General features: G+C 40.0%; 1 protein-coding gene across 7 annotated transcripts in view; it reads right to left on the reverse strand.

The window, feature by feature from the left end:
• Nucleotides 1-13717, reverse strand: part of ELF2 (E74 like ETS transcription factor 2) — a 66662-nt gene that overhangs the window by 35696 nt on the left and 17249 nt on the right. The window lies entirely within an intron of this gene.

The following is a 13717-nucleotide window of genomic DNA, read 5'->3' on the forward strand; positions in this document are numbered from 1 at the left end:
GGGAGTGGCACCGCTGCTGGCTGCACCGAGTAGCTAATGCCGTGCCCGGTTCCCCTCGACAGGCTCCGCCAGCCCGGGGCAGGTCCCAGCATTCCCTTTACTAACGCTGCAGTCGCAGCGGAGGAGCCCTGCACAGCTCGCCGTTGCCCCTGTGCAGTAGGCAGGACTCCGCACTAACGCAGCGGCCCTGCCTTGGGTGTCTGCGGACTGTGGGTAGCGGAGGCTCGTGCCCATTGCACTGCGGAGCATCCTCTCCGCCCTTCTCAGCTCAATCGGGAGCAGGCAGGTGAGCGACAACTGTCTTCAAACGTCCCCGCTGCCAACGAGGTGGCACCTGCTCGGCAGGCGAGAGCCAGCCCGGAGGAGGGCCAACGGCGGGTCCCTGTGCGGAGAGAAGCGAGTCCGGGGCCGACAGGAAGGATCGCGCAGAATGGCAGTAGGCTCCTCACCCGTGCTGTCAGCGAGGCGGCTTTCCTCATGCAACGCACCTTCCTCCGAGGAGTCTAGCCTTTATATGAAAGGGAGGGAGCTTCGTGCCATTAGGTGTCCAGGCTCTGTCTCCCCATTCCTCCTGGAGCACAAGCCCCTCGGGCCCTGAGGAGTTGGAGATCATGAAAGGCTTCCCAAACGTCCACAGACCAGAATCAGGAAGACCTATGAAAGTCAGCCGCAGGCTAAAATGCATTCTTCCAGCACTGCGTTGTTGCCAGTCTCCACTCCAAAGTAGTTTAACAAAGAAACTTTGCAAGAGATTGGTAAATTAGGTTGAGATTCAGTTCCACAAACAAATTCTGGATGAGCCTTAGCTACTGCCATGGATGTATTAAAAAAAATTAAGCTGACCCTCAACTCTAGCCTAACTGCTAAACTCTGTTTACCTTCACCTTTAACTCAGCCACAACAGTTGATTATTTCAAGAGAACTGGGATTATATTATAATTCACTGTAGTCTCACACTTCATAAATACAATGAGTTACTCATTCAGATTTGTCAGAAATATTTTTTCTGGACCAGCTAGCTCTGTGAAGTCCATCTCTAAGACTTGTTGATAGAAGATGTGCCAAGGTATAGCATTTCTCCCACTGCATGTAGAATTCCTCCACCTGACAATAATTCAATCACAGCATCTACTTAAGATTCTGATTACTGAGAGAGAACATAGATACACTGAGGTTGCTAGCTTCCATCAGTCTTAGAACTGGAAGACTCCAACAGCTTTATAACCTTCCCTCTAGGAATTGTGAAAAGTTCCAGGTCTTGTCCTAGGCAAACTCCAGGTCTTCATTTAGACAAATGAAAGGCAGCCACTGTGCATTGAGTTTTCTATGAGAAAGATCATGTGCAAACACGGTTAGGTCTAGCTACTAGTTGTCTACCAAATAATGGCATGACTCTTTCTTAGGAAATTTTAACCCTTCCCACCAAATCAGGTTAAACCTCATAGCAAATGAGCTGTACTTATATCAGATTAGCAACTGTAGGCACCTTGATCCTATATCAATAAGCATTTTGACTTTAAGTAGTGTGATTCTACTCTAAAAACTGAATAACTGTTCTTTAATATCTAGAGAGCAGATTACTTAGTGGCAAAATCCAGCCTTCCACTGCCTGACATGAAAGGAAGTACCTACAGAAGCAATACTGAGAGAATTTCCATCCTTTGTTTACTGATAAGAGTCCACCTATAAACTAAACTGTAATCTAGCTGAAACTGAAACAGTGTGTACTGGGAGCAGTTATCAACATCAGCAAAATTATGCTACATATTGAAGTTTTTTCAACAGTGTCTCACTGTGACTTTAAAAAGTACCCAACTGGGTATAAGCACTATATCCAGTGCACTGGGACTTTTCAGAAGGAATCTTTATCTAGACCAAGGGTTCTCAACCTTTTTCTTTCTGAGGCACCCCACAACATGCTATAAGAATTCCAGGCCCTGGCCAGGTTGGGGGGAGGGACGACTCAGGCATAGGCATAGTTAGACTTCTATTTTGGGTAGGCAGGGGCCAGCTCTGCACAGCAGCATCTGGGGAGGGAGTGCCACTTCTTCTCCCTGACTCACCTCAGCAGACTACCTGCCTGTTTGGTGGGGTGGGAGGGGGAGGACACAACCAAAAATTATAACTCAAAAGGTGGGGGGCTCACCCCAAAAAGTTTGAAAAAAGTTCAAGGAGAGGGATAGCTAGGGGCTGTGTGCAGGCAGGAGGGTAGCTCAGGGTGCAGGAAGAGGGGGATGGCTGGGGCTGTGTGCCAGGAGACAACGGGGGGGAGGGGGCGGGAAAAGTGTGGAGCTGCCCCAGGACTGCCATGCTTTGTGCTGTAGTTTTTTTGGGGGGTGGGGCAACAGTCCCTGTGCCCCACAACTCTACACATGGGCTCAGGGCTTCTGCCCCATGGAGGGCACTGTGGCTTGGGGCTCCCAGATTCAGCCCCGCTGGGGATACCTAGGATTGGAGCTTCAGCACCACGGGAAGTGCTAGGGCTCAGGCTCTGGGTTTTGGCTGTGGGGGCCCATGGTCCCCCAGAAAGGGTTCATGGACCCCCTGTTAAGAACCGTTGATCAGGACAGTATGTTTTGCTCAAAGCAGCTTCTTTCATACATCTGCCAGCTACACAGGGCCCCATCATGTGTAGAGTAAATGTCCTCCTATGGCTTCCTTTAACTTTTTTAGAAGGGGTCTCTATTCCTTCTATCAAGTTTTTTTTTTTTTTTTTAAATATAGCAGTCACATCAGCCAGAAAGCTCTAGAAAGTCATAAGACCGGCCCTACTGGGTCAGACCAAAGGTCCATCTAGCCCAGTATCCTGTCTTCCGACAATGCCCAGTGCCAGGTGCTCCAGAGGGAATGAACAGAACAGGTAATCATCAAGTGATACATCCCCTATTACTCATTCCTAGCTTCTGGCAAACAGAGGCTAGGGACACCATTCCTGCCCATCTTGGCAAATAGCCATTGATAGACCTATCCTCCATGAATTTATCTAGTTCTTTTTTGAACCCTGTTATGGTCTTGGCCTTCACAACATCCTCTGGCAAGGAGTTCCACAGGTTGACTATGCTTTGTGTAAAAAAATACTTCCTTTTATTTGTTTTAAACCTGCTGCCTATTAATTTCATTTGGTGACCCCTAGTTCTTGTGTTATGAGAAGTAGTAAACAACACTTCCTTATCTACTTTCTCTACACCAGTCATGATTTTATAGACCTCAATCATATCTCCCCTTAGCTGTTTCTTTTCCAAGCTGAAAAGTCCCAGTTTTATTAATCTCACCTCAGCCGGAAGCCATTCCATACGCCTAATAATTTTTGTTGCACTTTTCTGAACCTTTTCAAAGTCCAGTATATCTTTTTTGAGAGGGGGGTGACCACACCTGCATAAGTATTCAAGATGTGGGCGTACCATAGATTTATATAGAGACAACATGATATTTTCTGTCCTTTTACGGAAAGTAAAAAAAATAAAATAAAATCCAAACGCTAAAGTATTTAGGAGAGTTAGCCCATCAGAGTTTGCATACTGGCAGTGAGGGATCTAGATACTGAAGACCTTTTGTTCATCCATCGGATGACATGAGTCACACAAGGCAAACAGATTCTCTTCTGCACATAGATTATCTATGTATTAGGGGCATTTGAGGTGGACACATCCCCTTAACAAGCAACCTGCAATACAGCCACATGGTCCTTCATAAAACACTTGTTGAGATGCAGGCCTCAACAGGGGAGGATTATATTGCATACTCTAGTGTCTCACTCACTCCACCAGGAAAGCCTACACGCCTTGTTTTTTCAATTTTCAGATATGTATTAGGGAGGAAAACAATTTAACCTGTTTACATGCTGCTGCTAAACTCAACTCTATGAACCTTTCTGTGCTGAAGAACAGGAAAATGGGCATGCCTACAGAAACTTCCATCTTCAATTAGTGACGTCCACATCTATAACCAACTCTTAAGAAATAATTATTTAGTAGCTAAGTCAATAATAGTTCACATTCCCAATGTGCTATAGGTATATTAATAGATTATTATTAATATTTTACTCTTAAGAACTTCAGAGTAGTAGAAAGCTGGGAAATCATCTCACCAAGATAATCTTTCTTCCAATAAGTAGAGACCTTGTGGTTTTTATATATACAATCATCACTTATGCTGGGTCCAGAAACCTGTACAGCCCTCTTGATTAAGGGCCACTTTTATACAAGCAGCCCACCAAACACCAGATGACAGCTCTGAATGCCACCCTGAGCCTCTAGGTATGCTCTAGGAGCTAGCAGCCCTGCCAAGGTCCCACCTTCTAGTAAAAGAAGTCCCTCTAGCTTTAAGCCTTTTTCTACTGAAGCTGAGCCATCACCTTCTCACCTGTGTGGAAGGAAAAGATCCAGGGCAGATGTGGGAAACAATACTCATGTAAATAGAGCAGTACAGAGCATATAGCAGAAGCAGCCCAATGATACACTTCATGTTCGATACGCTGTCCATACAAGTAAAATTCTAGTTATGCCAAAACTACAAGTTTGAAGAAATGTCTACTTTAAAGCTTGAACCCACAACAGACCGCTCCTGGAAGGTGGATTTACAGCAAGTTACGTGGCAAGTAGTGCTTACACAACGAGAATACAATTATCCTGTGTCTGAATACTGTCATCCATAAACAGGAAAAGTAGCTCTTTAGATAGAAGAGTATTGTGAAGATGCACTGCCTAAATTATAGCCCCATCTATTATCATGCAATGTAGTAAGACTTTGTAGGGGCACAAGCAGGTATGGACTAAAACTTTCACATGATAAAGCCCTGTGATTTCAGCTCAGCCTGGCTGCTTACCAAAACTCTCTCTCCACTACTTGTCCAGTTAGCATTTAGAACACTAATGTATTCATGTAGTTAGATCTAGGGGAAAACAGGGTTCACAGACTGCATTTAAGCACCAGTTCAGCTATCTTACATAAGAATGGCCATACTGGGTCAGACCCAAAGTCCATCTACCCCAGTATCCTGTCTTCCAACCGCAGCCAATGCCAGGTGCTTCAGAGGGAATTAGCAGAACAGATAATCAAGTGATCTATCCCATCGCCTATTCCCAGCTTCTGGCAAACAGAGGCTAGGGACACCATCCCTGCCCATCCTGGCTAATAGCCATTGATGGACCTATCCTCAATTAATTTATCTAGTTCTTTTTTGAACTCTGTTATAGTCTTGACCATTACAACATCTGGCAAAGAGTTCCACAGGTTGACTGTATGTTGTGTGAAGAAATACTTCCTTTTGCTTGTTTTAAACAAGCAGCCTATTAATTTAATTTGATTCTTGCTTTCCAAGAACTAGCTCCTTAAAGGAAATGGATCGCTGTCCCTTGTAACTCCATAAAATAAGATTTCCTTGTAATAACTAAAACAAGAATAGGCTGTTATACCCTATCCATTACTGTAATATCTGAATAGGTACTCTGCTCCCTATAGTTATGTAAACCTTTACTATGATCCTGCAGCTTGCTATTAATCATGGCCTTAAAATGCAGCTCAACTCTGAAATATGATTATTTAAAATGTATTTTTATAGATCTACTGACTTTAGTGATTAAAGTAAACTGTTTAACTATTTAAGTCCATTTAGTACTGCAGAGCCCACCAAGCTTTGATAGTGAACTGGATTTTATTCTGACTCATGCATCAATTGTTAAATAAGTTCCAAATAAAGAAAAAATGCTGCTGTGTGTTCACCTATGAAATACTGTGGGACTCAAGGGATAGGATGCAACTTGGACAGACAGTATGAAATTGGATAGGTATAGTAAAAATTTGGCTTGCAGAATTTTATTTTATTTTTTTTTAAATACACACAGGTAGCAGTACTGCCTGAACCAGAAAGAACATAACTTGACTTTTCAGATCCCAAGTGGAGTCTTCAGTATTTAAACAAGCAGCTTATGCCCCAAACTTTGACTGCCCCACAATGCTATTTTTGCAGTTCTATGCTGGAGAAAGACTATTTGAACAGGAAGACGCTGCTCAGCAAGAGGAACTATTAACAGAGAGCTCTAAGGCAGACATGTTATGTTCTATTCCAAAAGCTTCCTTAGAGTATCCTTGTAGGCTTTAGATTCCAAAAGTTGACTGTTTAACAATGGTGAAGTACCACAAGGACAACGGTCGGGGCTGCTTCTTCCTGACATAGAAACAAGATCTAAAAGTTACATTGGTTATGTTGCTCCCTTTCACTCCCATTTTAATTTACAACATGATTTGAGTAGTCTTATCACAAACAGACATTTGAATGCAGGAGTTTCAGGCTTTTCCATTTCTTCTATAGCAGTTTGAATTCAATTTGGGAGTTGAGGGGATATCTTCCAAGTTAGAATTATCTGAATTTAAGGTCTAGCATTTCAAAACCTATACAGACCTAGTAGAAAAGACTACAAGAAATCATATTCTCAGCCATAGAATGGCACATAGTTTAATTTTCCATCCCTGAATACTTCTGAAATTAGCTTTTCAAGTCATTGCGGACACATGTTGCCAGGTCAAAAGACAAACCCCGGACCTGTAAAAGGGATAAAAAGAACCCTTACAGGACTGCTCCTACAAGTGCACTTCAAAGAGATGAAAAGGTGCAGATATAACTATGGCACCCAATGTCTTACTAGACTATTGCTTGTTATTTTCTCAAGGAAGGAAACACACCGGAGTTGCATGGCAGAAGATGGCATCAAAGATTTCAGTTTTAAGGGATGCCTGCTGTTTATGAACTGAGAAAAGAGAATTCACCAGTGCATCCATCACTCTTTGGTTAGTATAACTGAAGGTGTAGAATTAACAATTTAATCCCCATTTTCTTATTTGTAGATATAGAGATAGAATTTATGTTCTAAATAACTTGTGTATATACTAGGGTTGTTAAGCAATTAAAAAAATCAATTGCAATTAATCACGCTTTTAAACAATACTTACATATTTTTGGATGTTTTCTATATTTTCAAATATATTGATTTCAGTTACAACAGAATAAAAGTTGTACAGTGCTCACTTTATTTTTTATTACAAATATTTGCACTGTAAAAAAAACAAAATAGTATTTTTCAATTCACCTAATACAAGGACTGTAGTGCAATCTCTTTATCATGAAAGTTGAACTTACAAATGTAGAAATATGAACCAAAAAATAACTGCATTCAAAAATAAAACAATGTAAAACTTTAGAGCCTATAAGTCCACTCAGTCCTACTTCAGCCAAATCGCTCAGACAAACAAGTTTGCTTACAATTTGCAGGAGATAATGCTGCCTGCTTTTTATTTACGTCACCTGAAAGTGAGAACAGGTGTTCGCATGGCACTGTTGTAGTGGCATTGCAAGATATTTACGTGCCAGATGCGCTAAAGATTCATATGTCACTTCATGCTTCAATCACCATTCCAGAGGACATGCATCCATGCTGATGACGGGTTCTGCTTGATAACGATACAAAGCAGAGCAGACCAAAGCATGTTCATTTTCATCATCTAAGTCAGATGCCACCAATAGAAGGCTGAGTTTCTTTTTTGGTGGTTCATGTTCTGTAGTTTCCGCATCTGAGTATTGCTCTTTTAAGACTTCTGAAAGCATGCTCCACACCTCGTCCCTTTCAGATTTTGGACAGCACTTCAGATTCTGAAACCTTGGGTTGAGTGCTGTAGCTATCTTTAGAAATCTGATATTGGAACCTTCTTTGTGTTTTGTCAAATCTGCAGTGAAAGTGTTCTTAAAACAAACGTGTTGGGTCATCATCAGAGACTGCTATAACATGAAATATGTGGCAGAATGTGGGTAAAACAGAGCAGGAGACATACAATTCTCCCCCAATGAGTTCAGTCACAGATTTAATTAATGCATTATTTTTTTAACGAGCATCATCAACATAGAAGCATGTCCTCTGAAATGGTGGCAAAGCATGAAGGGGCATATACTAAACATTCGTATCTGGCACTTAAATACCTTGCAATGCTGGCTATAAAAGTGCCATGCGAACGCCTGTTCTCACTTTCAGGTGACAGTGTAAATAAGAAGCAGGCAGCAGTATCTCCCGTAAATGTAAACAAACTTGTCTGTCTTAGCAATTGGCTGAACAAGAAGTAGGACTGAGTGGACTTGTAGGCTCTAAAGTTTTACATTTTGTTTTGTTTGAGTGCAAATTATGTAACAACAACAAAAATCTACATTTTTAAGCTGCACTTTCACAATAAAAAGATTGTACTACAGTACTTGTATGAGGTGAATTGAAAAATACTATTTCTCTTGTTTATCATTTTTACAGTGGAAATATTTGTAATAAAAAAATATAAAGTGACTACTGTACATTTTGTATTTGTGTTGTAAAAGAAATCAATATAATTGAAAATGTAGAAAAACATCCAAAAATATTTAATAAATTTCAATTGGTATTCTATTGTTTAACAGTGCGATTAGTTACAATTAATTTTTTTGAGTTAATCACGTGAGTTAACTGTGATTAATCGACAGCCCTAGTATATACATATGATGTGCAGTTTGGGAAAATGGGAACTTAGGCCAGTGCTGCTGCAGCATTAAGTGTTCAAAATATATTTTTTTAAATTCAAGTTTCAAAAATTAGTTCTTAATCCCCTCTTACGCTTAAACATAAAAGTTTGATTTATTCATTAAAATAGATACACCATCTTTTAGCCAAAGTTTTTAGATAAATAGAAAAAGTTTTGTAAAGTACTACATTTTTGCTCCCTGATGAAAGGGTAGTAACTGATATTAACTTTGCTCGAAAGAGCTGAGTGCTTAAGCAATTTTGTAGAGCTAACAACTGGACAGCCTCGTCAGTGCTTAGATCTTCCACAACAAGCAACACTCGGTTTATATTTTTTAAACTATTCTCAGTCAATTCCAGGAAACAGTATTTTCCTACTCTGTCTGAATTCTGTCAATGGGATACATCTCAACCACTAATTCTAAAGGGTTAAGGAAGCAAATGTTTCCTGAAAATGTAGGCCAGATGTCCACATTAGAGTCTTGCTAGTAACACAGCTTAATCAAATGTCTGGACAGAATGGAGGATAATGTACTGTTTTATCTTGTCTCCTCCTCTTCTTCCCCCTCCCCCAAAAAATCAATTCTAATCCAACTACAAGGTTTAAACCTAATTTAATGTTCAGTGCTAAGCATACAATGTATCAAAACTAATGCAGACATATCCAGACCACTGTAATACTGCTTGGAGACTCAGAGTCAGAAAGGTCAAAAGTAGCATTTTTAATTAAAATGGAAAAAGGTCTAGGAACACAAACAGGTAAAAACAATTAAAGACTTGAAGTGGATGTACAGAATTGGTTCCCACAGCAGTAGTAGTGTATGTAGTAATCTGAAATTTCATCTGTGAGAGAGAGAGAGAATTTGTTTTAAAATAAACAGTTTAATGTATTATATTGTATAAAGGGATGGGGAGTTCTAAGCTTTACTCCACTGTTTACTATTCCCCCCTCACTTTTTAAGGATAACCATGAGCATTTATAGGATAACTTTAAATAACTAATCTTCCTATCTAGCTTAATTTCTAAATAAATTATAAACAAACATACCAGCATCGTTGTCTTTCTAGCTCAATATTTTTGATCACATGGTAATCTTGAAGCGGCTCCTTTGCAGATCCCAGTTTTTCAGGTAGGTCTTCTACCTCCCATGGCAACGATATTTTTAAAATTAAAACATTCACTTTTTGCCACAAGGAGGATTTCTGATGGAATGCCAAAAGCAAAAAGGAGCTGTCATAGTTCACAATGAAGTCAAATGAAATCTCAACTTCTCTTTAAAAAAAAAGTTGGGTTTCCTCTTGATTGTGATCTGATTGTTCTGTAAAATCTCAAACCTGTACTCGCTTATTTTCGCACATTTAAAAACAACAAAAAACAAAAAAACTGCATGCATACAACTGATTAGTAGATTTTTGTCTTGAATTACCTGAAACACGATACATATTAAGTATCAATATGTTCTTAAAAAGAAAAGGAGTACTTGTGGCACCTTAGAGACTAACCAATTTATTTGAGCATAAGTTTTCGTGAGCTACAGCTCACTTCATCTGTAGCTCACGAAAGCTTATGCTCAAATAAATTGGTTAGTCTCTAAGGTGCCACAAGTACGCCTTTTCTTTTTGCGAATACAGACTAACATGGCTGTTACTCTGAAACCTGTCAATATGTTCTTAGTTTACCTAGTCTTTGAAAAGGACTTGGAGAATAAACATTTTCTTTATTCATTAGAGCAATATTTTTCAAAATAGCTTATTTAGTTTACTGCACAGCAAAAGGTATTTTAAACACAACCTGACACGGTTTCTGAAGACTCAACATGCAATAGCAAACAAATCAGCGCTGACACTATTTTCATGTTAGCATGATCAAACAAGGTTCAACAAAATAATAAAGCAACTTTCCTGAAGTATTCCCAGAGATTTTCTGTTGTTGTATTTTTGAAATAGCATTATTTTAGTGTTTTATCTTTACTTAGGACTGTCATAACAGTGTGGCATTTTACCAAGCATCCAGTATACCAAAAGAAATTTAGTGATGTTACATGAATATAAACCTACTTCAGCAATGCAAGAATGGTAAATTAAGTTTGGGTGTTCTACTGTTATTAAGTCTCAGACTTAGTCATAGCCATATAATTATCAACATTCAAAATATATGTACGATCAGCAAAGAGATTTAGGTAAACTTTATTTCAGAGAGTGGCTACATTTTCTTAAATGGAAACACCTTCTGCTCCTACTAAGGGTGAACTGCAAAGGTTTTGCTGAAGGGTATACAGTTTAACAGAAACCACCATTGCATTTTAACAAAACTTTAAGACAGCAATGTCTACACTGCAGCTGGGAGTGCGCCTACCAGCCAAGGGTAGAGAGACACGCTAGATCAGGGGTCGACAACCTGCGGCACGCGAGCCGATTTTTACTGGTACGCTTCTGCCAGCTGTGGTGCCAGCTGCCGGCTCCGCTCAGCCCATTGCTGGCCTGGGTGAACGGAACCCCAGGCCGGCAGCAGACTGAGTGGGGCCAGCGGCCAGGACCCCGGCTGGCAGGAGCTGGTGGACAGAACCCCAGACCATCAGCAGGCTGAGCCACTGCCGCTGGTCTGGGGTTCTGTCTGCCGGCCCTGCTCACCTCGCTGCTGGTCTGGGGTTCCAGCCACCCAGCCCCCTGCCAACCGGGGTCCAGGCCTCCGGCCCTGCTCAGCCCTCCTGCTGGCTTGGGGTACCGGCAGCCAGCCCAGCGCTCTGCAGACCTTATCAAAAATTATACTACAATTAGCTTAAAAACTTGAAAACTTAAAAACTTTGTATATTACAGTAATCGTTAAAAAATGTATAATGTTAATAAATACATAGATTTGATGACATAAAAGTAGTTGTACTTATGTGCCTGTGCTTAATTTGTGTTTTTGATGATTTACCTTCAAAAAAAAAAAAAAAAAAAAAAAATCTTGCATGTCTCACACCCCCAGAAAGGGCATCTCGCACCACCCACAGGGGGTGCGTGCACCCGAGGTTAAGAACCACTGCACTAAACTGATAAGATCTGCATTTTAATTTAATTTTAAAAGAAGCTTCTTAAACATTTTAAAAACCTTGTTTACTTTACATACAACAATAGTTTAGTTATATAATGTATAGACTTATAGAGAGAGACCTTCTAAAAACGTTAAAATGTAGTACTGGCCCGCGAAACCTTAAATTAGAGTGAATAAATGAAGACTCGGCACACCACTTCTGAAAGGTTGCCAACCCCTGCGCTAGATCTATTTGAACCAGTGTGCTAAAAATAGCATACCTGGGTGGCTAAAGCATGTACTGCAATGTCTACGCTGCTGTTTTTAAGCGCACTAGCTCAAGCAGAGCTAGCTTGTGTCAATCTATCTGAACTGGGAGGCATGCTCTCAGTGGCAGCAAAGCCATACCCTGTGAGTCTAAAGAAATTGGATTGTAGGCTCCCAGGTTCCTCCACTAGAGTGGCACCACGTCTATGGTAAATATAAGTTAAGTCAATCTAAGCCCTACGTTCTGGCTTTGGAAGCTTACATAAAGCACCCACTGACTTCAGTGGAAATGCCATGTGTGCATAAAATTTAACCCTCAGCTACTTTCTTATGGTGTTCCTGAGGGCTGAAATTTTTCTACTCTCAGTCAACTGGTGGATATTTCTGGAACATTCAGAAAAATGTCATTTGAGCTGTTCTTAAATTTTTCAAGAGTATGAAATCCATGTCCCTTTTAAAAAAAAGGAGATGCTTTTTTGGTTGTTGGTTTTTTTTAATACCCTGATGATTTATGCTGGTCATGGATGGAATCCTCAATAAGAATTAGTATCTGATGTTTAAAGAAACTTGGTATGACCAAAATAAAAAACAAACAAACAAACCCAACCCGTACTGCTAGCATTAACTGACAGTTAAGTACTACGGATTTCCATTCTTATGCTTTGTTTAGTCGAGTCAGTACTTATTTGAATCACATTCTTCAAATTCATCAAAAGCACAGTCCTTGATGACTTTTTGCTAGAATAAGCCCGCACCACAGGCTGTGATAGTACAACTGGCGCTGCACTGACAGACACGAGGGTCCACACAAGCAGATCTGATGCCTGTAGCCTCTGTCTTGTAACCATTCTTCACTACAAGGTATAAACTTCAAATTCTCTCTCAACGTTACAAGTCCATTGTGTAAACCTTACCCTTAACCAACCCATTATATTTGGTAAAAAGGAGATTGTCCCATATCACTGAAAACAAGGAATTTGTGTTTTAATTATATGCTTGTGAATAGATTAGTTTCGAAGTGGTTCAGAGCTTTTAGGATATTCTGTGCTATTTACATCCTGTGTTACCCTACAGAAGTCAATGAATTGCAGTGGTTTGGAATCTAGCCCACTGATTACATTAGGCACTCAGATACTACAGTGAGTACTACAGAAATACTTACAGACAAGCTATATATAATATTCAGTAGTGCAGTTGTATAATGAAATGTGAACTTAATGCAATGTTTAATTTTAAAGCCTGTATGAATTTTAAATATTGATTTTCTATCCTCTAGTACCAACACCCACAGTTGACTAGTAAGATGACAAAACAAGTTCATTATACAGTGGATTCCAAAGCTGTACAAGTGATTTCTGTTAAACTTTACTCCTACAGCATTATGTTTAATTTTATCCAAAGAACTACTGTATATTTAATGGTCAACATATCACTGAGCAGTCTTCTTTGAGAAGTTTAAATAATTTCCACACATTAGTAAGAAATACATTTGAAACATTAAGTTATTTGAAGTCTGCTCAGGCTAAATTATTCTGTCAATTTATAATACCTGAAGTTTTATGTCTAGTGTGAAAAGTCAAACCACAATATTTGTACTCCTGGTTCAAGTACATCAGCATAACTTAATCATATGATCCTTGGGAAGCCAACATGTACTCTTTCTTCTACTCTTTAAATTAGTATTATAGACTAACTGCTGCTGTCGTCTAACAAGTGCTTTCCTTGTTATTTAATGTATTGTGTTTATCATTTAGATGCCTGCTTTATCATTCAGTTTTGTACACAATACCGGTCACCAACTCCTGCAAGCAGCTATTTTCCACTCAAAGCCCCAAATCCTATCCCCTGCACAAAAACATTCCCAAGGTTACAGCTTACTGCATCTCACTAGTTACTCTTACAG

The sequence above is a fragment of the Caretta caretta genome, chromosome 4 (assembly GCF_965140235.1).
Source record: "Caretta caretta isolate rCarCar2 chromosome 4, rCarCar1.hap1, whole genome shotgun sequence".
Lineage (NCBI taxonomy): Eukaryota > Metazoa > Chordata > Testudines > Cheloniidae > Caretta > Caretta caretta.